The sequence below is a fragment of the Stegostoma tigrinum genome, chromosome 10 (genome assembly GCF_030684315.1).
Source record: "Stegostoma tigrinum isolate sSteTig4 chromosome 10, sSteTig4.hap1, whole genome shotgun sequence".
NCBI lineage: Eukaryota > Metazoa > Chordata > Chondrichthyes > Orectolobiformes > Stegostomatidae > Stegostoma > Stegostoma tigrinum.
The window spans coordinates 89,001,798-89,025,856 of NC_081363.1; the positions used below are offsets into that span (position 1 = coordinate 89,001,798).

The 24,059-nt window shown below is 42.8% G+C and overlaps 1 protein-coding gene across 1 annotated transcript in view; it reads left to right on the forward strand.

The window, feature by feature from the left end:
• The window catches only part of LOC125455374 (RNA-binding protein 25), a 163,149-nt gene that overhangs the window by 16,009 nt on the left and 123,081 nt on the right, over positions 1–24,059 (forward strand). Inside the window, exons 2-3 of the mRNA XM_059649380.1 lie at positions 5,898–6,087; positions 13,877–14,133. The gene's annotated coding sequence lies outside the window, so the exon portion shown is untranslated. The remainder of the gene's footprint in view (positions 1–5,897; positions 6,088–13,876; positions 14,134–24,059) is intronic.

Genomic DNA, 24,059 nt, shown 5'->3' on the forward strand with positions numbered 1-24,059 from the left:
TATTGGCAATAACAGTTATTGAATTCTGCCATTCCTCTATTTATGAATTATTCTCGAGAGGACACATCTTGTGCCATGCATCAACTCCATGCCCATCATGTTTAACGATTTGTTAAGAAAATGTGGTCTACTCTACATTGGGGAGATGACATGCAAACTGGAGGTGAACACCCGTGTTGTGTGTGCAAAAACATTCCACCCAGGAGAGCCAACTCATTTTCAAATATTCACACTTCCTGTGAGCACCCATACAAAGAACAAAAAACATTACTGCACAGGAACAGGCCCTTCGACCCTCCAAACCTGTGCCAATCAAGACCCTCTGTCTAACCTATCATCTATTTTCTAATGGTCTGTGTCCATTTGCTCCCTGCCCATCCATGTACCTGTCCAAATATATCTTAAAAGACACCTAACATGTCTGTGTCTACCACCTCTGCTGGCAACGTGTTCCAGGCACCCACCACACTCTGTATAAAGAACTTTCCATGTATATCTCCCCTAAACTTTCCTCCTCTCACTTTGAACTCATGACCCCTAGTAATTGAGTCCCCCACTCTGGGGGGAAAAAGCTTTTTGCTATTCACCCTGTCTATACCCCTCATGATTTTGTAGACCTCAATTAGGTGCCCCCTCAACCTCCATCTTTCTAATGTAAATAATCCTAATCTACTCAACCTCTCTTCATAGCTAGCACCCTTCATACCAGGCAACATTCTGGTGAACCTCCTCTGCACCCTCTCCAAAGCATCCACATTCTTTTGGTAATGTGGCGACCAGAACTGTACACAGTACTCCAAATGTGGCCAAGCCAAAGTCCTATACAACTGCAATGAAGGAAAGTATGTCATATGTCTTCTTGACTACCCTATTGACCTGCGTTGTCACCTTCAGGGAACAATGACCTGAACACCCAGATCTCTCTGTTCATCAATTTTCCCTAGGACTTTTCCATTTACTGTATAGTTCACCCTTGAATTTGATCGTCCAAAATGCATCACCTCGCATTTGCCTGGATTGAACTCCATCTGCCATTTATCTGCCCGACTCTCCAGTCTATCTATATTCTGCTGTAATCTCTGACAGTCCCCTTCACTATCAACTACTCCACCAATCTTAGTGTCATCTGCAAACTTGCTGATCAGACCACGTATATATCTTCCTCCAAATCATTTACGTATATCACAAACAACAGTGGTCCCAGCACAGATCCCTGTGGAACACCACTGGTCACAGGTCTCCAATTTGAGAAACTCCCTTCTCCTACTACGCTCTGTCTCCTGTTGCCCAGCCAGTTTTTTATCCATCTAGCTAGCACACCCTGGACCCCATGTGACTTCACTTTGTCCATCAGCCTGCCATGGGGAACCTTATCAAACGCCTTACTGAAGCCCATGTATATGACATCTACAGCCTTTCCCTCAGTATTTATCTTTCTCCCAGCTTATCAAAAGCAATCCCTGCTCCTTTTTTTGTCTGTCTCCTCTGTCTCTCTGTGCGAGTCTCCATCAAGTCAACTCATTTCTTTTTCCTCCAATCCACCCCAATGCCTGACATCAGCACAAATATCACCATTTCCCAGCTGCTTTCAGTTTTGACAAGGGCTACTGTACTTGAAATGTTAACTCCCCCCCCCCCCCCCCAGATGCTGCTGCCAGAACTGTTGAGTTTCTCCAACATTTTCTGCTTTTGTGCAGGGAGTATCATCAGTTGTAGCACATCAAGCTTTGGATTTCTGATCCTAAAGAAGCAGCTTATGTCACTACAGGACATGTGTAGTTAAAAGCTTCATGGAAGGCATGTTTATAGATATGGTCACCCCACAACTTGAGACTGTGCACTGAAAAATGTGACCACTCGAAACCCAGACAGGAACAAGCAGGCAGCACATCTCACTCTTCAGCCAGTGCTCAGTTCTGAATACTAATGGAAATGATGGTTCTTTTGGGAATTGCAGCCAGAGCCAAGTCCATGACTGCACGAGTGGCACAGTAGTACAAGGAAGACTGGAGGAAACAAGTGGAATGAGATTCACCAGTTAGGCATGTTTGTAGCTACAGACATGAATCCAGGATGGCGCATTGACACCACAGAGGCAATGTGGAGGATGTAATTGAGTGGCTATAGAAAACACTAAGGATGAGGTGTGAACAGTGAGCAATCGTGGTCAATTTTGAGAAAGACAGTTGCAGTCATGCAGTCAGAATTTAGGGTCCTAAGTAGGAAATTCGCAAGCAGGATCTCAAAAGTAATAACCTCCAGATTATTCCCAGTGCCACACATGGGTATAGAAATTGGGAAATAAGTAAATAATAACATGTAAAGACAGTGCAGAATTGCTACAACATAGAAGGAGGCTGTTCTGCCTATCGTGTTTAGATTTTTGGAACATTGGGATCAGTTATGGGAGATGGGATCTGATCAAGCTGGACAGTCTACACTTAAGTAGAGCTAGCAGTGAACTCTTTGCAGGATGATTTGCTGCTGCTATTAAGGAGGGTTTAAACTAGCTTGGCAGAAATTTGAGAAGCTTTAGATTATATCACAGAGGCATACCAAGACACACGCAATACTAGGAAAGATATACAGCACCTAAAATAGGACTATGGAATAGAAAGTTAATAAGGGGGTCAGAGTAAGGGAAAATTTATTGAAGCCCAAATGAGATTTAATCCTGTATGTATGTATGTATGCAATTACAATCCTGGGCTAGACTGCTAATTTCATTTTACAACCTAGTTTGGGACCGACAACATCTTTTATTGACAGTTGATGAGGTTTACTACGGACGAAATTTGAAATAGACTTGCCAACTTGAAGGGCATTTAAATGGTCATTGGATAAACATATGGATGATAATGGAATAGTGTAGGTTAGATGAGCTTCAGATTGGTCGGTGCTACATCGAGGGTTGAAGGACCTGTACTGCGCTGTAATGTTCTATGTTACTAAGAGAGTAAAAACAACAAATTTCACCATGTTGAAGAAACAAGAAAAGCTTTACTATATAAGGTTTGAACAGTAAAACAGTTTACCCCATCCAACTTATGCTTTAGCATCCAGAATTAACATGAGGTTAGGGTTAATTTGAGGTAAATATGAGACAAATTGTAATAGAGCACCCATTCAAAATAGCAAAAGTGTTTAAGACAGATCCCACAACAGCAAACCTAGACTTTAGTGAGACTGAAGTATCCAAGTCACCCAGTGTCATTAAAATATTGCCTCATAGAACATAGAAAAGTACAGGCCCTTTGGCCCATGATGTTGTGCCGTGGAATAATCCTAATCCAAAAATAAAATAACCTAACCTACATTCCCCTCAATTCACTGCTGTCCATGTGCATATCCAGCAGTCGCTTAAATGTCGCGAATGACTCTGCTTCCATAACCACCACTGGTAAACTATTCCATGCGCTCACAACTCTCTGGGTGAAGAACCTCCTTCTGACGTCTCCTCTATACCTTCCTCCTAGCGCCTTAAAACTATGACCCCTCGTGGCAGTCAATCCTGCCCTGGGGAAAAGTCTCTGGCTATCGACTCTATCCATGCCTCTCATTACCTTGTATACCTCGATCAGGTCACCTCTCTTCCTCCTTCTCTCCAGAGAGAAAAGTCAGAGCTTGGTCAACCTCTCCTCGTAAGACAAGCCCTCCAGTCCAGGCAGCATCCTGGTAAACCTCCTTTGCACCCTCTCCAAAGCCTCCACATCTTTCCTATAATACGGTGACCAGAACTGGACACAATATTTCAAGTTAATAAAATGTGAGGCTGGATGAACACAGCAGGCCCAGCAGCATCTCAGGAGCACAAAAGCTGACGTTTCGGGCCTAGACCCTTCATCAGAGAGGGGGATGGGGTGTGGGTTCTGGAATAAATAGGGAGAGAGGGGAAGCCAGACCGAAGATGGAGAGAAAAGAAGATAGGTGGAGAGGCGAGTATAGGTGGGGAGGTAGGGAGGGGATAGGTCAGACCAGGGAAGGCGGACCGGTCAAGGAGGTGGGATGAGGTTAGTAGGTAGGAGATGGAGGTGCGGCTTGGGGTGGGAGGAAGGGATGGGTGAGAGGAAGTACAGGTTAGGGAGGCAGAGACAGGTTGGACTGGTTTTGGGATGCAGTGGGTAGAGGGGAAGAGCTGGGCTGGTTGTGTGGTGCAGTAGGGGGAGGGGATGAACTGGGCTGGTTTTGGGATGCGGTTGGGGAAAGGGAGATTTTGAAGCTGGTGAAGTCCACATTGATACCATTGGGCTGCAGGGTTCCCAAGCGGAATATGAGTTGCTGTTCCTGCAACCTTCGGGTGGCATCATTGTGGCACTGCAGGAGGCCCATGATGGACATGTCATCTAAAGAATGGGAGGGGGAGTGGAAATGGTTTGCGACTGGGAGGTGCAGTTGTTTATTGCGAACTTCACCAGGGTTTTGTAGAGCTGCAGCAATAACCTCGCAGCTCTTAAACTCGATCCCCCTGTTAATGAAAGCCAAAACACCATATGCTTTCTTAACCTTATCCACCTGGGTGGCAACTTTGAGGGAGCTATGCACTCTTTCATAAGCAATTCCAATTCTTCATTTCTAAAGATCTGGTATTAGCACTTCCTCAATAACTGCTCATGGGTCATCCGAAGATGATATTCCTTCGGAATCTTGAAATTGCTTGCGGCCTCTAATTATCAACACAATTCCAGGTTTTTACTTAAGAGCTAACCTCACAAACTGGGAAATACCCATGAACTTTGCTCATCTCACAGCCCTTTTGATCTTATTTTTCTTATGGAGTTAAAACCTACTGAGACTATGCTCGGTGTTTTTGTCATGCTAGCCTCTACATCGAAATACAGACACTGCCTCAAGACCTCAGCTATGTACTGCTTACCTTAAAGTTACTCACTACATCTGAGACTGCATCCCACTAGAGATCATAAGTCATTGGCACAGTTCTACTTCTTTTGCTGCTCTGGTGTGCTGTCTGAGCAGGGATAAGGTTTCACCATCGGGGTTCCTATTTTAAACTGATACAGATGATTTATTTCTCTCAGAGCATCACGATTCTTTGGAACCCTCTTCCTCAGAGATCCATTGTTGCTAACCCTAAGTTTTAAGTCCAGTTGGAAGAATGTACCTTCCTCAGATATCTTCACTGATCATTTCCATTCCCGTCCCCACTATTACTGCTAGTTCTGTCATCTGTCTATGTCCAAGCACCAAAGCAGTCAAACTGCATGATTCAGTAAGCTTTTCTCCAAGATCTCCGAGAAAAGTGGGAAGTGTTCTTCATTGTGGCTGATATCAGAAGGCCCTCCTGCTGGACCAAGGTAGTGCAAGGAGGGAGGTTGTAGAGTAGGTGAGGGATGATGAGGTTCATGCAAGAACTTGGATCCAGTATGAAAAATGGAATAGTGGCCTGTTTCAATCGGCTGGCAAAAAGGCCAGTCTCACAATTGCAACAGGGATCTGTGTATGTGTAAGAGTGGGTAACTATGCCAGAAGAGAAAATTCATGTTCAGTTGGAAAGGCAGACAGGAATTGAAGCTAAATCATGTGGAAGTTGCCCTTTTTTTGTGTGCTGACAGATCACTGTGTGATTTGAATACATGCAGTTCAGGTGTTAGTTGTCACTGTCAGTACACTTTATCATGCAGGACAAGCAGACCAGCAATGGCCATGAGAGGGACACACAGCAGGAGGAGTTCCTACCTCGAGTCCTCAGACAGTCACCAAGGCGCAGGCAAAGGAAATTGCTGGTGAGGCTGGAGCCTGACACATTCCAGACCATCTAGGGATAAGGAGGAAGATACAACCATCCTGTTGGTGGCAATGGGCACACAGGTTGGAGGCAATGATATGTGAAGGGTTCAAGCTATGATTTTTAATGTGGTTCTATTTGTTCCCCATAATAGGTCATCCCAAGGACAGGCTGCAGTCTGGCAGGACCCTGAAGGCTCCATATCTGCAGATAGAGAACCCAAGGCACCAGAGGATGCACTTTCATCTTCCTCAGCAGCAAGCTTGGAGGGCCGAAGGGCTTCTTCAATGGCTCCAACCACATACTTTGTGGAAAGGTCTTGTGCTGATTCAGAGCACAATCTGGTAAGCATACACAGACACATGCTAGCAGCTGACGGAGGATGTGTGGTCAGATCCCTAGATGATCAGAGGACTGTGAGGGTCCAGGCTCCTGTTAAGCCCCACGCAACAGACATGATTTCATTCACAGCCACTGACACCTGCACGACATGCAGCACAGCCTTGGGAACCAAATGGCAGAGATACAAGGGATATCTTAGTGAAAAGTACAAAAGAGTCCATGCCATAGGTTTTACCATTTTATTAGATTCCCTACAGTGTGGAAACAGGCCCTTCAGCCCAACAAGTCCACACCGCCCCTTGAAGAATCCCACCCAGACCCATCCCCCTATAACCCACACACCCCTGAACACTATGGGCAATTTAGCATGGCCAATCCACCTAGCCTGCACATCTTTGGACTGTGGGAGGAAACCAGAGCACCCGGAGGAAACTCACGCAGACACAGGGAGAATGTACAAACTCCACACAGGCAGTCACCCGAGGCTGGAATTGAACCCGGGTCTCTGGCGCTGTGAGGCTGCAGTGCTAACCACTGAGCCACCGTGCTGCCCCATGTTTCAGGCATTGGCTTCATTGATGGAAAAAACAGCAATTGCCAATGGTGATCTGAGTCAAGCATTCGCTTCATTTGTAGCTAGATCTATAATCTATCATTAAGGCGATGAACTCAGTGCAACACTGGTTTGACAAGAGGAGACAAGATCCATGAAACTCCAAACATTTCTCCAAGCCGCTGTAGGGCCTTCTTGTGATATCCCTAGGTATGCAGCATTTCCTCATCCCCTCCACTATCAATCCCAGCAGGTGAGGTTGAAGGCAGCAGTATAGGAAACATCCAGTCACCTGAGCCCTCCAGGACCCAGACATTTGAAGGATACCTGTGACAATGAGGGATGACTGCTTGCACCCCAGATGTTGATGTTAGGGTTTCACCTAGACATTGTTGAAAGAAAAGTTAAAATAGGTGTGCAAAAAGGTGATCTATCCATCTGACTCACACACATACAAAGAGAGGCACAATAAAGTAATTTATATAATTGTTAATATTTACTAGGAACTGCTTAGGTCTATGTTGTTGTTGTTGAGGTCTGACCTGGTATTATTTGTAATAGTCATGCTCGCTTCCTTTATTCTTATTTCATTCATGGCCTGTAGGAAATGCTGGCCATCCCTCATTGCCTTTGAGGAGGTGATGGCATTGAACTGTTGCAGTCCAGTTGGTTTAGGAACACCTATAATGCTGATCATAAGGAAGTTCCAGGATTTTGATCTTGTGACGCTGAAGGAATGGCAATATATTTCCAAGTCAGACTGGTGATTGGTTTGGAAAAGAACTTGCAGATGATGGTGTTTCCAAGTATCTGCTGCCCTTGTCCTTCTAGATAGAAGTGGTTGTGGGTTTGATGATGTTGTGGAAGGAGCTTTCATGAATTTCTGCATATTGCAGACACACGCTGCTGCTACCGAGTATCAGTGGTGAAGGTAATGGATGCTTGTGGATTTGGTGCTAATCAGGCAGCTGCTTTGAACTGGATGGTGTCAAGCTTCTTGAGTGTTGTTGGCGCTGCACTCATCCGGGCAAGTGGGGAGTATTCCAGCACATTCCTGATTTGTGCCTTGATGAGAGCGGAATCAGGAAGTGAGTTACTTGTTGCAGGATTCCTATTGTCTAATCTGCTCTTACGGATACAGTATTTAATTCCGAGATTGGGTCAATTTATGACAAATGGCAACCTCTGGTTGCAATGTGATGCTTATGGAGCAGTTAAAGGTATCCCCTGGGGACAGCACGGTGGCTCAGTGACACAGTGATTAGCACTGCTGTCTCACAGTGCCAGGGACCCAGGTTCAATTCTAGCCTTGGGTGACTGTGTGGAGTTTTCATGTTTTCCTTGTGTCTGCATGGATTTCTGCTGGGTGCCCTAGCTTCCTCCCTCAGTCCAAAGATATGCCGCTCAGTGGATCGACTATGCTAAAAGAAAGATTACCTGTATTGTTGGGTATTGGCAGTTTAGATGGATTAATTGTGATTAAAAAGAGGGATGGGGCAGGTCTGGGACTGGGTTTGCTCCTTGGGTTTCAGTGCAGACTCAATGGGAGACTATAGGGATTCTGTGATATGCTGAATTGCATATCATATGCTGCAAATGTGCTTCATTTTTGTGCATTGTTTAATAAATTTCATGTGAATTGTTATATCTGTAATGATCACTCTATGAAATATGGCTCTAGAAGCAGACACAATTGCCACATACTCCTTCATCTTTGTATTCAATATAATATTGGCCTTATCGTCAAACTTGTCTGGGAAGACAATCATGCCCCACTGTCTACAAGCTGTCCCAGAATGTATAAATGTACAAAAATTCCCAATGAGACCACCAAGATGACCCATTAGTTTGACTGACTGCCTGCCAGTTATGATAAATGCAGTTCACAACAAATTTTGCTAATGACACAAACTCATGTCAATTTATTCTGATACACTTCCACAGCATTCGTGAAAAGAAAGGATTTCCCCACTGAAACTGTACAACTTAAACTATACCCATCCAAAGCACCCAAATACACACTCACTCATTTATGATTAAGACAAATCATATAATACATATATTGTGTGTGAAAATGAATAAAGATAAAGTAAACAAATTATGGAGATAAATGTTCAAGCTGTAAGGTGCAATGCTAAATTTTCTCACAGTCATTTTATCATTTTAGCAAAAACTAGTTCGCTCTATTCTTTTCCTTCTACCACGAGCTGTTTCAAAGACCACAAGTCAGCTTTAGCTTACAATTCCCAGTTCATAGCTCCAAGCCAAAATTGATGCAAGTATAAAAATAAAAAAAAAAATTAGTGAGGGTTCTAGCAACAGATTCATTGCGGATAATCAGCATGATTTTATTAAGGTGAAGTCATAACTTACTTTTTTATTCACTGTGGCACATGGGCATCACTGGCTGGCCAGCATTTATTGCCGTCCCTTGACAATGTGGTAGTGAACTACCTTTTCAACCACTGTAGCCCACAATGCTATATGTTGATTCACGATACACTTAAGGAGGGAATTCCAGGATTTTAACTCAGTACACAAAAGGAATATTTACAAGTCAGGATGGTGGGTGAATTGGAAGGAACTTTCAGGTGGTGGCATTCCCATTCATTTGCTGCTGTTGTCCTTCTCGATGGAAGTAGTTATGGGTTTGGAAGGTGCTATTTGAGGATCTTTGGTGAATTTTTGCAGTGCATCTTATAGATAGTACACACTGCTGCTACTAAAAACTGGTGGTGGAGGTAGTCTATGCCTGTAGATGTGGTGCCCATCAAGTGGGCTGCTTTGTTCTAAATGGTCATAGAGTCATACAGCACAGAAACAGATCCTTTGGTTCAACCAATCCATGCTGAACGTAATTCCAAACTAAACTAGACCAATCTGCCTGTCCATGGCCCATATCTCTCCAAACCTTTGCTGTTCACGTACTTATCCAAATGTCTTTTAAACATTGTAATTGTACCCACATCCAGCACTTCCTCAGGAAGTTCTTCCACTTTCTTCCAGTAAAAAATTTGCATCTCTCTCCTTTCACTTTAAAAATGGGCACTCTAGTCTTGAAATCTTTCATCCTAGGGAAAAAACAACTATCATTAAATCTTTCTATACCTCTCATTATTTTATAAACTTCTATCAGGTTGCCTCTCCATCTCCTACACGCCAGTGGAAAAAAGACCCAGTCTAACCAGCCTTTCTTTATAAGTCAGACTCTCCATGCCCAACAACATCCTGGTTAATCTCTTCTGAAGTCTCTCCAGCTTGATAATATCCTTCCTGGGCGACCAGAACTGGCCACAGTATTCCAGAAGAAGCCTCACTGATAGCTTATACAACCTCAACATGATTTCCCAACTCCTGTACTCAAATATGTTGTATTTCTTGAGTGTTTTTGGAACTGCAACCATCCAGGCAAGTAGGGTATATTCCATCACACTCCTGACTTGTGCCTTGTCGACAGTGGTCAGGCTTTGGAGAGTCATTGCTCAGCCTACTGTCCTCTGCAGTAAATGCAGCAGAGACTGACATGTCAGAGAGGGGCATCTGCCATCATCGGGCACTGAATAGCGCAGAGTTAGTGCAAAGCATCACCTTACGAGATGGAACACTTCCAGATGTGAAGGTTAAACGTAACTTCTTGCTTTTATACTTTTTACCTATACCTTAAAAGTCACATACGTGGTATATTTTATTTTGTGACAGTACTCTTATTATGTTTAACTACGTTCATGTCTTTGTGCATCTGTACTCCCAGGTCTCTCTCTCTCTCTATCTATAGATCTCTCTCTCTCTCTCTCTCTCTCTCTCTCTCTCTCTCTCTCTCTCTCTCTCTCGCAAATCCCCTTCCCACCAAACATGTCTCCTTTGTGAAAATGTCAAATCCAATAATTTCCTTCTAGTAGATTTGGTGATTGGGCAAACTGATCAATATGTAGCTGATACATTTGTTTATATTAAAATCTGAGGTTATCCATTTTGGGCTGACAAAGGATAGATGAGGGTAATTTTTAGAGAGCACAAAGTTAAATATCCCACAAAGATTTGGGGGTTCAGATGCATAGCTCTTTAAAATCCCATAAACAGGTGCAGAAAATAGTCAAGGCGGCTCATGGTATGCATATCTAGAAGGCTGGAGTAGAAAGCAATAGTTGTACTAAACCCCAGTTAGGCCCCGCTTAGAGGAGATTTGAGAGTCATTCTGGGTAACACATCTCTTCTGGCTCTCGAGAGAGTTCATCATAGGTTTTCAAGGATACTGGACTTCAAGAGTTATATTATGAGGAGACATCAGACAAATTAAGTCTTAATTCTTTAGAATTTAGAAAATTAAGGGGTGATCTAATCACGTGTTTCTGGATATTATCAGGGAAAGACAGGGTAGATAAAGATAAACTGTTACCACTTGTTGAAGATTTTAGAATGGGGGTGTATAGTTTAAGAATTAAGGTCAAGCCGTTTTAGATTGTTTTCAGCTTCCCTATTATCATTGCAACTTCAACTTCACCATTTCCGTCCGTTCTAAACGAAGACACAAAATAAATCTGCCATGGCATTGTTTTCTGTATTACTGTATCACTTAATTAATTAAGCTTCCTTGATCACTCTGTTCATCTTTTATATATTTATAAAATTAGACAGTACAGAAGAGATCTTTTGGCTCATTAAGTTTGTACTGCTAAAAATTCATTAAATCTTTGCTATTCCAACTTTCCAGATGCATCCCAGATCTCCCCCCTCCCTCCCCCCCCCCCCCCCCCCCCCCCCCCACCCGCTGGATGAAACAAAATTCCTCAAGTCCCCTCTAAATCTTCTGCCTTTCACCTTTAAGTTATACCCCCTTGATATTGACCTTTTAACTAAGGGGAACTGCTACTTTCTATTCACCCTGTCCATGCCCCTCATAATCTTACACACCTCTATTACGTTCCCCCTCAACCTTCTCTGTTCCAAGGTACACAACATAGGCTTATCCAGCCTCTCTTCACAGCTAAGATGCTTTATCCCATGGTGATGGTGAATCTCCCCTGCACCCCATTTAGTACAATCATATCCTTTGTATCATGTGGTTAAAAACTTCTACAACCAACCTTTATCTTACCTTAATATTTTCTTCGTGACATAGTACATATTTTGTGGGGGCATTGATGGAAATTTAGCTTCATGAACAGAATTAGTGAACAGAAATGGAAGCAAAATACTTTATTTATATCAATAGTCAGATGAGGTTCAGAAATATAGGGAGGTGGGTAGATTTTTATGATCAGGGCATGATTACAGAATGGAGAAAGGGATGTTTAAGGTACCTTGAGTGAAATAAGAGAATACTTTGTTTTAAATTAATTCATGTTATCCGGGTGTCACTGGTTGAACTAGCATTTATTGCCCATTCCTAGTTGCCCTTGAGAAGAACGTTGTGAGCTTCCTTCTTAGTCGCTACAGTTTAATTTCATATATAGGTACACCCACAATGCTGTTAGGGAGACACTTCCAGGACTTTTGACCCAGTGACAGCAAAGGAACAGTGATATAATTCCAAGTCAGGACAGCGAGTGGTTTAGAGGGGTCCCTGCAAGTATTGGTGTTCATGTATCCGTTTCCCTTGTGCTCCTAGATGGTAGTGGCTTATGAAGATACTGTCACAGCAGACTCATGAATTTCTGCACCCCCTCTTGTAAATGGTAATACACCGTTGCAACACAACATCAGCGAAGGGAAGGAATATGCGTGGATGGGATTTAAAACTAACAAGCTGCTTTGTCCTGGAAGGTGCCAAGCTTCTTGAGTTTTGTTAGAGTTGTGCTTATCCAAGCAATTGAAAATTATTCCATTGTGTGTAGATGGTGGACAGGCTTTGGGGAGGTTAGTTGCTTGCTGCAGGATTTTTAGTTTCTGACCTGTTCTTGTATCCACAGTATTAAATGGCTCCTCCATAAACAGGTGAATGGTATGAAAGAAACCAGCAATGAGATTTTCAGGCAGTGTGGAGAAGTTCACAGTCGTAACGAAGATGTAGGAATTAGGAATGTTAACCATGGAAGACAGGAAAGATTTTGGGGTGGTCTTCTGGTCCACCCAGGCAGCTCGCAGTACATCTGAGTTAGTCCAATAGACCAGTGGTGGTTTAAGATGCTCCTTGTTTTACTGGCAAGGGATCCACATGGTCTTTCTCATACCGCCCAGTAAGTGTTCTTAATGTTTTTCTTGGTGATGACTGTTCAATGTTCTGACATGAAGAAAACTAAAGCCAGCCTCAACACTAATGACAGCAGGGAGTCACAACGCAGATTTCAGCACTTGGTCCTTCAGGGCGGGACATATGTGGCTTCTGCAAGAAACCCATACTGCCTCAGGAGAGTAAGCCACCTGGCTTGTGGAGTGCAAGGAGAGGTCGACATCAGTCACTTCACCTGCAAATCCGACAGGGTGGCTATCTTATTTGCCTCACATTTTCGGCCGGGGATGTTGGGGGTCAAATAGCTGGTGAGAGGCCATTTGCTTCACTTGATGGCGCGGCTAGGGGATGCAGTCCTTCACTTTGTGAACATATACACTCCTCTAGTTGGGCTGAAGCAAATGCACTTCTATGGAGGAGTGTCCACTCATCTCACCCCCATCAACAAAGACTTTGGAAGAGATTTTAACTGCATCCTTGAGGACAGGAACCATAGCGGTGCCAGGTCGAGTTTGGCATTGGTGAAGGAGGTTGCGGGACTTAATTAAGTTCTTTGGCCTGGTGGATAGCTGGCAAAATCTCCATCCCAACTACACTGCCTTCATCTTTGAGGTGCCTGGGGCCACAGCGACAGGGTTCGACCACATGTATGTCTCACAGGTGCATTGCCTCCTGCAGCCTTTACTTGGCAGGAGCCATGCATGGACCATCATCTGGTGTATGCAAATGTCCTTCCATTTGGCATCCAGCTTGGCCCACATACTGACACTTTAACAATCTGCTGCTGGAGGACAAACTGTTTCATTTACCACCGGGTGGTGGTGATCCCTAGTGGAGGTCTCTCTATGCAGGAGACCTCCCTCTTTCCCTTGGAGATCTTGGGTGGAGGATGTTGCACACGGCAGTCTCCTGTAACGACAGATTATGGCGGTTCATGATTTCTTAGCCCAACTGTTTTGTTTTGGGGTGCTCTGGAGTCCGTGGACCACGTGTATATTGGTTGTGGGCTTTTGTACTCCATTTTTAGTTACCTGAAGGATCTAATGCTGTGTTTTTGGTTGCACTTCAGCCCCATGCTCCTGATATTCGGACACCTGCTGAAGACGGTGCAGGCAGGTTGGAGGACGTACTTGGGGATCTGCTCCTGAACAGTGGTGGAGAAAAGAAAAACGTAAAAGAAAGACAAATGTTTGTGATCATAATGAGAAGGTTCTCAGAATGCAGCTGGGATTGTTTCATTTGTCCGTAAATTCCATTACCTGGAAGGAAAAATACAGGACAACAACTGGTTCTGAATTATAAAGTGGGACAAATAAATGCTTGAAGGTAGGAAGCCACTTGGAAAATATTGACAGAAATTGTATAATTTTTGTCCATTTGATATTGATGTTTCTGGCTGGGCCACAATTTATTGCTCAACCCTAATTGCTCAGAGGGTAGTTAAGAATCAATTAACTGCCATGGGTGTGGAGTTAATTATAGGCCAGACTAGGCAAGGATGGCAGATTTACTTGCCTGAAGTATATGAGTGAACCCAACAGGTTTAATAACAATTGACAATGGTCAGCATTAGGCCAGCTTTTATATCAGGGACTTAACTGAATTCAAATTTCACCTGAAACCTGAGCAGTTACTACGGTGGGATTCACCAGATTCATCACAACACCAGAACGTTAATCTGGGGATTGTGGATTGTTAATTTAGTCGCTTTACCACTGTGCCACCATCTCTCCTGAGATTTGGAAGCAACTAAGGAAAGGGGTATTTAACATAAATGTGTTGAACTGAACTGAAAGTTTGATAGTATTAATGGAAAAGTCAGGTTAATTGATTAAAGAAGGAAATGACCTATCATGAAAAGCATCATCAGTGTGAGATTTTTAAAGACAAGATGGATAATGTTAGTTATGTTCCATCTACAGGATCAGCATAGATACTTTACCATATTTGACGCACAAATGTAAAGGTTAGAGCAAAAATCAGATTGGTGATAGACCAAGTAAAAAGGAAGATTAACGAGAAACTGCAACGAAACATAGAAGTCAATATAAGGGGAAATAAAACAGGTTTTGACAGCACCTGGTAGGAAGATATAGAATCACCGAGAGAAGAAAGGAGTATCGCTGTATCTGACGGTGAAGGAATATCAAAAAAAAACTTAAAATTATTTTACCTCAGCTTTTTGGCACAGGTAGAAGTGAAAGGAATGCTTGAGGTCGTCATGGAAGAGCTATTATAAAAAGTAAAGATTTCAAAGCAAAGCACATGAAAAACAATTGGAACAAAATTTTGAAGGGATGGGATGGCCTACTGGTATTATTACTAAACTATTAATCCAGTACCTATGTAATGTTTTGGGGCCCTGTGTTTGAATCCCACCATGGCAGATGATTGAATTTGAATTCAATAGTTTAAAGAATATTGGAATTAGAAGTTGATTGTCAGGAAAAGCTATCTGATTCACTAATGTCCTTTACAAAGGAAAGTCTTCCTGATCTAATCTGGCCTACATGTGACTCCAGACTCAGACGTGATGTGGTCGACTCTCACCTGTCCTTTGGCAGTTAGGGATAGGCAATAAATGCTGGCCTAGCCAGTGATGCCCACATCCTGTGGATGAATCATTTTCTTTTTAAAAATGTGACAACATGCCTATATCTGCATCATCTGAATTTCGGAAGAAGGGTCCCGACTTGAAACATCAGCTTTCCTGCTCCTCTGATGCTGCCTGGCCTGCTGTTTCCTCCAGCACCACATGGTGTTATCTCTGACCCCAGCATCAGCAGTTCTTACTATCTTGGCATCATCTGACTCTGACAATTGCCGAAACACAAATTATTTCCAGCTACAGACTTGTTATCACCAAGGTTTTCATTGTCATCCTCTCATTTCCCATCTTTTGTACACTCCGACATATCTGAAACTAAGCCACTCTTCTCTCTCCAGAAGTGGTGGGAAGATAGTCTAGGAATTAGCAGTAAATCAGTCAGGGAGCTTAGTAGAGATTCCTCAATCCCCTGGTCCTATCATTAATGGGACTGACACAGAATCACAGTCCTCCCAAGTCATTTTGACAGAGTTTGCGGAAGTACGCAGTCAGTCTTAGTGGTTGTACACTCTAATTCAAGGTGTGTTAGTCAAGGAGCAGTGCTGTTTTGGGGAAGTTAGAGAAGTCAGGTATGGAGTTTGGAGCTGGAATGCAGAAGGCACAAATCATTGTGAAGGGAAGTAACTGTACATATAAAGGCAGGATCAATATAGCAGAGAAGGGAATAGGACACTTTAGGATTTCAGGAAGTTATTGTTGATCAACAGTATTCTGGCTTCAATGGGAGGACATTAAATGGAGACCTGGGGCTCGGAGGTAAGTTGGGAGATGAAAAGTTTATAAAATATGGGGAGGCTGAAACCTGAGGGGGTTAACAAGGTCAGCAGTGCACCTTCTCAGCAGCTGTAACATTGTACTACACAAGTGCATCAGGGTAACAGAGCAGGGTGCAGGATACAATCTGCCTGTAAAGCATGTACAACAACACTTTTCACTGTACATCAGTGCACACAACAGTAATAAATCAAATTAAGATGAGGGAGGCTGAGCTTTTCCCAGTCTATTGCCAGATCTTCCCTCATGTTTTTGCTAGCGAAGTGGATAATCTTAGGTTTATCCACACTGTACTTTGTTTACCATGCATTTGCCTATACAATCAAGTTGTCCAAATTAGGTTGAAACATCTCTGCATCCTCCTCACAGTTCACTTTCCCACGCAGTTCTGGGTTGTCTGCAAACTTGGAGATATTGTATTTAGTTTCCTCATTTAAGTCATTGATATATGTTGTGCATAATTGGGTCCAAGCACTAATCCCTGTGTAGGCCATTCATTACAGCCTGCCACAAAAATAGAAAGAACTATGGATGCTGTAAATCAGAAAACAAAAATAAAAATTGCTAGAAAAGCTCAGTAGGTTTGGCAGTACCTGTGAGGAGAAATCAGGGTTAATGTTTTGGAACAATGACTCATCCAGAGGTCACTTGACCCGAAACATTAACTCTGATTTTTTTTCACAGATGGAGCCTGCAACTCGTTCCCTTAGCCGTGATCTGTCAAGTTTTCTCTCTCCATCTTATTCTCAACTGTGCAACAAACATGAAAAATAGCTCCCAGCACATCCAGAGAGAGTATGAACAGAGAGTGGATGAAAGTTTTCTTGTTTTGTTTGTGGAAGCGGGCTGCACTCATATGTAATGTGATGGCATCAAAAGCCAACTGAATTAATTAGACACTCTTGGATTCCAAACTGAAGACATCTATATTACAACATTCTGTGTGTGGACTGCCCTTTGTTGACCAACAACGTAGATTTCAAATCCTGGCTGCAGGTAATCTTGCCATAGCACAGTTCATTACAAAAGGAGAGGTTCAATGAGACCTGGGCCCGAAACATCAGCTTTCCTGCTCCTCTGATGCTACTTGGCCTGCTGTGTTCATCCAGCTCTGCACCTTGTTATCTCAGAATCTTAGGCGTCAGCAGTTCCTACTGTCTCTGATATGCAATGTTGCCTTTCTTGCTGTGGTGGCATGGTGGGTAAGACAAGGTTTCAGTAGCTCTACTGCAGTTACAAACTCCTGTAATTATGAAATATGTCTTGCACTGCACACTTTTGAATAAGGTCGATCGTTGTCAAAGGTTCAAGTGCAAATGTCTCATTGTGCTCCTTGTTAGAAGCCTTTGTGTCCCAATGTACGGAAGGCTATATATGTGAAGTGACTACTGATTACTCACATTCCGAAAGAGCTGATTTCTGACATTCCCCATTTTGGTTCATTGGAACTGTCAATGATCCAGCAACAGCAAGTGTTACTGTCACTGTGGCTGCTTAAAAATCATCTGAAAGTCCAGGTCTAGTAATTGCTGAACAGCATCTACATGGAGGAATCACAGCAAAAAGGACTTCATTGTCCTCCATAGCAAGGCACAGTTCCCCACGGAATGAGAAATTCCCTGGATATTGTCACAGCTAGTGAAGCAGGATTAGAAGAGTTGAGTGACCATGCTATCCTAGTGGCTGTCAAGATTACAGTTCTGCTAAACCTTTATACAAGTGGCAGTTCAAGAAACAATAAGGATCTGTAGGCAATTTTGCAATCCTTGGCTATAAATGTATTAAGACCATTCCAAGTGTGTTTTGTGCCAGATCATACCACTTCATCTCATTTCTCCCTAACAAGGTCGTGCTGCAGTCAGGCAGTACACTTTGCCAAGATTGTTGGATTCCCCACATGCAGGGCACTAATCATCTACATATATATCATGTTGAGAATGCTAATAAGATGTAACATAACACACTTCATTGATGGGAAAGGGTTGTATTTCATCAACATATAAATCTGTGATATCTGCCATTACATCATAGAAGTCAGCACCAGGTACACTGGAAGATACCGTTATCCCTGATAATGCTTGGGTTCCTACTTCATTTGAAGGACCTTCCAAGGATGACTATGTGGAGACAAGGACTACCTTTTGCGAACACAGCTGATGACTGTTACACAACCTGCTGACTAAGGCCTGGTCTAGACACAATTTAGCTGATTCTTTCACCAGGATCAACAACTGTTTTTTTCCCCCCCACTTGTTGTCTCATTACTTTTCCTGTTGTTTAAAAAAAACTTAATGTACAACCATTTGAAGGCTGCAACAGTTAGAAGTGGGAGCATCAAACTTTTCTCTCTCTCTTTGGGTGAAAAAGCTTTATTTTAAAATGTAGCCTCTAATCCTTCGATTGATCATGTTAAAATTGTGCCTCCAGTAATTGACCTTTCTTCTAAGGGAACAAGTTTTTACGCTCCATGTTATTTTGTATACCTCAATTAAGTCAACCCTCAGTCTTCTCTTTTCTAGCAAAAAGAATCCCAATATTTAATCTTCAATATTTCCCTCATAGGTGCAATCTTTCAGTCGTTGGCAACATTCTTTTGTATCTCTTATGCCACAGCTGCTGGCACTGGTGAAGCGGCAGGAAAGTGATGAGATGTCCTAAGTGAGTACATAGGTAATGTAGAGGGTATGCAGGGTTGGTAGTTTTTGCTTAACATGCTGGATGAGTGGAGTGCATGCAACAGAGTGTGGTAGGCTACATGCCTTGAAGAGGCAGTCAGGGAATTAGGGGGAGTTTGATGTGGTGGAGAGAAGAAAGTAGCACTTAATTTTTTAAAGAGCAGGTCATTGACTTTCTTCTAGCACTGTTGGGTGTTCCTCCAGATCATGCAAATTCAGGAGTTGACTTCAAACCAGGCTGGCACAGGCTAGGTCTGGCCTCCTTTGTTTGTCCTGAGGAAAGAAGACATTCTTCCTCTCCACCAGCCTGTCCGGACATCCACATTCCTGTCAGCAAAGCCTATTCTCAGACATCTACTTTGGAGTTGTGCAGTGATATACCACAACAATTCCAGGTTAGCAGCATTTGAAATGGTCCATAACTGGGCTTTAAAATACAAGACTATAAGGCAAACAAGAAATAGGTCATTCAGCCCTTTGAACTCTTTGTACTCTGCCATTTAATAAGAATATTTCTGATCTGATAACCATTAGCTCCACTTTCCTGCCTTAGTCCCTATAAGTCTTGATTCCCTTACTTACTGATTAAAAATCTGTCAATCTCAGCCTTGAACACACTTAATGACCAAGCTACAATAGCCTTCTGTGGTAAAATTTTTGATAGATTCACTCCCATCGCCGAGAGAAAATTCCTCCTCATTCATCCGTCTGAAATGGACAGAACCCTTTCTCAGAGTTACGTCCTTCGGCTTTCAACCCTCCCAGAAAGGGAAACAACATAGAACAGTACAGCACAGGAACAGAACCTTGGGTCATGACATCAGTGCCCATCATGATGCTGTTCTAAACTAATTCCATCTGCCTGCACATGGCTCATATCCCTCTATTCTCTGCATATTCACGTGTCTGTCTGAATGCCCCTTAAACATTACTATTGTATTTGCTTCTACCACCTCCCTGGTAGATTGTTCCAACCTCGCAAATCTCCTTTAAACTTTCCCCCTCTCACTTTAAACCTCAGCATTTGACATTTCCACTCTGGGAAGAGACTCTGGCTATCCACCCTATACACATCTTTCATAACTTTATTTATTCAGTCACCCCTCAGCCTCCGATGCTGTAGCGAAAACAATTCAAGTTTATTCAATGACTCCTTATAGCTAATATACTCCAATCCAGGCATCATCCCAGTAAACCTTTTCTGTACCCTCTCCAAAGCTTCCACATCCTTCCTACACTGTGTCAACCAGAACTGCACACAACACTCCAAATGCGGTCTGACTTAAAGTTTTGTACAGGTGCAACATGACTTGCCATCTTTTGTATTCAGTGCCTGGACTGATGAAGTCAAGCACATTTGCCTTCTTTGCCGTCTTACTCACTTGTATTGCCATTTTCAGGGAGCTATGGGCTTGAACCCCATATCCTTCATGAGGATCTAGCCGTTTGACCTCCCAAAATGCATCACCTCACACTTGTCTGTCTTAACTCCATTTGCCATTGCTCCACAATTTTCTAGCTGATCTATATCCTGATGCATCTTTTAGTATGTTTCCTCACTATCCACAACTCCACCAGTTTTCACATCATTTGCAAACTTACTAATTGAACCACCAACATTTTCATCCAAATCATTTATTTACATTACAAACAACAGCCTCGCACCAATCCTTGTGGAATATCACTGTTCACTGACTTCCAGTCAGAAAAACACCCTTCCACAATTACCTAGTCTGAGACCAAAACAATTTGTATCCAACTTGCCAATTCACTATCAATTCGCTCTTCAGGACCAGCCTACCAGGAGGGATCAATCACCTTATCACTTCCTGGGCTCCATCATTATTTTGTGTTGTGGAATGATATTAAAGTCCTCTACCACGGACACTGATGAAAAATATGAAACTCTTCTGCCATTTCTTCGTTCCTCATTATTATTTCCATAGCCTCATTCTGTTAACTGTAGCTTCTCTTTTCCTTTTTAATATATTTAAAGATGCTCTTTTTATGCATTTTTATAGTACTTGCACATTTGCCCTCAGGTTACTTTCTCCCTGTGTTATTTCTTGGTCATCTTTTGTCAGCTTTTAAAATTTTCCCAATCTTTGCTGTGAGTCATGAACATTTTCTAAAACTCTGCCATTATTCATCTGCCACCTTTTCCACTAAACTTGCTCCCTTGCCTACTCTAGCTAACTCTGCCCTCTTCGCTATGTAAATACCATTATTTAATTTTATCGCAGTCGCTTGTAACCAAAATTTCCCACTGTCAAACTAAAAGCTAAATCCTACCATGTTACAGCCACTGTTTATGTGGGAACCTCTTATTCTGAGATCATTTCTTAAACCTACGTCATTACACATTACCAGATGCAAAATTGCCTATTCATTGGATGCACAACATTATGTTCTTGGAAACTGTCCAAAATATTTGTATGAATTCTTCCTCAAGCGTCTCTATTTCAAGTCTATCTTCGCCAACTTGATTTCCCAATATACAAGATGATTAAAGTCACCCATGATCTATACAGTAAATGGAAAACCCCTGGGGAACATTGATGAACAGAGAGATCTGGGTGTTCAGGTCCATTGTAGTCTGAAGGTGACAACACAGGTCGATGGAGTGGTCAAGAAGGCATACGGCATGCTTTCAGTCATTGGACAGGGTATTGAGTACAAGATTTGGCAGGTCATGTTGTTAGGTTCATTTTTCAGAGACCCTCACAGACTTCATGCAAGAGCAAGATACTGACCTGGTTACAAAAACACAATCCTTTATTATTAAGCAGGTACAAGCTGCGGAGGATCGCTGCGCAGAGTGCTGAGTATCGGGAGCGATTCTCCCCGAGCACGGAACAGTCCCCGCTTTTACACCCTTGGATTTGGCAGATACATAAAACAAGCACTACATCTGAGAACAGGATACAGCTTTGATCGTCACCAAGCGCATGATAACGAAAGGATGCGATTTCAAGTGGTGACAACTGCCTGGCTTGATCAAAGGTCACTGACCTGGCCATCTCAGCAGAAACAGGGGTAGGCAGCAGTGTGGGTAGAGCCATGAAGATTACAGAGCTTAATGCAATTTGTTTTTACAAATGTTTCACACCCCTACAGATGTTTCACATCCAATCCTATTCAGACAGGCAGTTGAGACAGTGTTCACATACTCCTGTATGCGGAGCATAAAAAAATCATGGGATGTTAACCTATTAACAACTCAATGTTACAGTTGTATAGGACTTTGGTTCGACCACATTTGGAATACTGCATACAGTTCTGTTCGCCACATTACCAAAAGGATGTGGTTGCTTTGGAGAGGGTGCAGAGGATGTTCACCAAGATGTTGCCTGGTATGGAGGGTGCTAACTAACGACAAAGGTTGAGAAGATTAGGATTATTTATATTAGAAAGATGGAGGTTGAGGGGGGACCCGATTGAGGTCTACAAAATTGAGAGAGGTACAGACAGGGTGGCTAGCAAGAAGCTTTTACCCCCCAGAGTAGGGCACTCAATTACCAGGGGTCAAGGTTTCAAGGTGAGAGGGGAAAAGTTTAAGGGAGATATGCGTGGAAAATTCTTTATGCAGAGGGTGGTGGGTGCCTGGAACACGTTGCCAGCGGAGGTGGTAGAGGCGGACACGATTGCATCATTTAAGATATATCTAGACAGATACATGAATGGGCAGGGAGCAGGATGATACAGATCCTTGGAAAATAGGTGACAGATTTAGATAGAGGATCTGGATCGGTGCAGGCTTGGAGGGCTGAAAGGCCTGTTCCTGTGCTGTAATTTTCTTTATATGATCAGTGTTCTGTCTTTTTTACATGCACTTGTTATCAATTCTGTCCTCTGAAACAGATATTGTTTGGGGGCTTATAGGCTACCACCACCTGTACCTTCATCCCTTTGTTATTTCTTACTTCCACCAAATGGATTACATCACTTATCCAAGATCATTTCTTGTTAATACTCCATTTTTTCCAAAAAAGCTACTTCACTACTTTTCCCTTCTCTCTGTCCTTTTGCAAAGTCACACACAGAATATTTGGTTTTGAACTTTGATCTCTTGTAACCATTTCTCCATAATGTTTATAAAATCATTTCAATTAACTTCTATTTATGCCATTAGGTATTTTGTTCTGAAAACGTGTTTGTTTAATTAAAGAGTCATTAATTTTGTATTTTTACCATTTTTCCTTCTTTAATCTTATTTGTTGCTGCTTATATTCAAAGCTGTATTGTACAGATTTATGATTGACAACGGTCTCGACTCCACTGCTGCCTAGGGAAGAGCATTCCACAGAGTTTGCAAAAAGAAATTCCTCTTCATCTCCATCTTTGGGGCAGCACGGTGGCTCAGTAGTTAGCACTGCAGCCTCACAGCACCAGAGACCCAGGTTCGATTCCAGCCTTGGGCAACTGTCTGTGCAGAGTTTGCACATTCTCCCCGTGTCTGCTTGGGTTTCCTCTGGGTCCTTCGGTTTCCTCCCACAGTCCAAAGATGTGCAGGCTAGGTGGATCGGCCATGCTAAATTGCTTGTCGTGTTTAGGGGTGTGGGGGTTATAGGGGGACGGGTCTGGGTCGGATGCTCCAAGGAGCAGTGTGGATTTGTTCGGGCGAAGAGCCTATTTCCAAACTCTAGGGAGTCTAATCTAAATGGGAGGCCCCATACTTTGGAGATGTACTACCTAATTTAGATTTCTCCTGAGAAGATGCATGCTCTCAGCTTTAACTCTGGCAAGACCTCTTAGAATCTTACATGATTCAATAAGATCACCTCTCATTCTTCTGAACTCCAATAATCATCAGCCTAACCTGCTCAGCCTTTCCTTGTAAGGCATTCAACCCTGGAATCAACCTGATGATCCTTCTTTAAACTGACTGTCCTTAAGTAAGGCAACCTAAACTGCACATTGCACTCTATGTCTGGTTGCACCAATGCCCCATACAGTTGAATCAAGTCTTTCCTACTGTTATACTCCTTCCCATTAAATTGGAAGCCAGTATGCTGTTGCCTTCTGAATGACTTGTTGTTCCTGCACAATTACTTTTTTGTGATTTATGCAGAGACATATAGATCACTGTGTAACACAGTATTCTGCAGTCTTTCATTACTTAAATAATTGTGCTTTCCTTTTCTTTCTTTTAAAGTGGGCAACCTCACTTCCCAACATTGTGCACCATCTGCCAA